We start from the raw sequence: 395 nt of genomic DNA on the forward strand, positions 1-395 counted from the left end.
GCAACCCCTACCTTCCGGCCCCTGCTGGACAGACCCGAGTCCCCCCCGATCTTCCCCTGGAGGTTGTGCTCGCTCTCGCCGTGCCGACACAGGTAGATGGTGCGGGGCTGCACGTGGATGTTCATCAGGTAGTACACGATGCGGCTCTGAATGTGGTCCTGAACCCTGTTCACCAAGAACCTCCGGCCCACGTCGATCACCTTGATCAGGGACAGGTCCCTGCGAGGGAAGGCGACCAGCGGATCAGAAGCCTGCTGACAGCACAGCCCAGCGCAGCCCAGCCAGCCCGGGTGTAGACCCCCGTGGCCGGGGGGCCGATCGCAGAGGCTGGGCACCCCCAGCCCCACGGCGTGAGGGCGCAGACGGAATCTGTTGTCTCAGAGACAGGACACGCG

The 395-nt window shown here is 65.8% G+C and overlaps 1 protein-coding gene across 1 annotated transcript in view; it reads right to left on the reverse strand.

The window, feature by feature from the left end:
- PFKFB3 (6-phosphofructo-2-kinase/fructose-2,6-biphosphatase 3) overlaps positions 1 to 395 on the reverse strand; it is a 31,981-nt gene that overhangs the window by 10,751 nt on the left and 20,835 nt on the right. The window lies entirely within an intron of this gene.

This window comes from Crocuta crocuta, unplaced genomic scaffold (assembly GCF_008692635.1).
Source record: "Crocuta crocuta isolate KB4526 unplaced genomic scaffold, BGI_CrCroc_1.0 scaffold32, whole genome shotgun sequence".
In the NCBI taxonomy this organism is placed as follows: domain Eukaryota; kingdom Metazoa; phylum Chordata; class Mammalia; order Carnivora; family Hyaenidae; genus Crocuta; species Crocuta crocuta.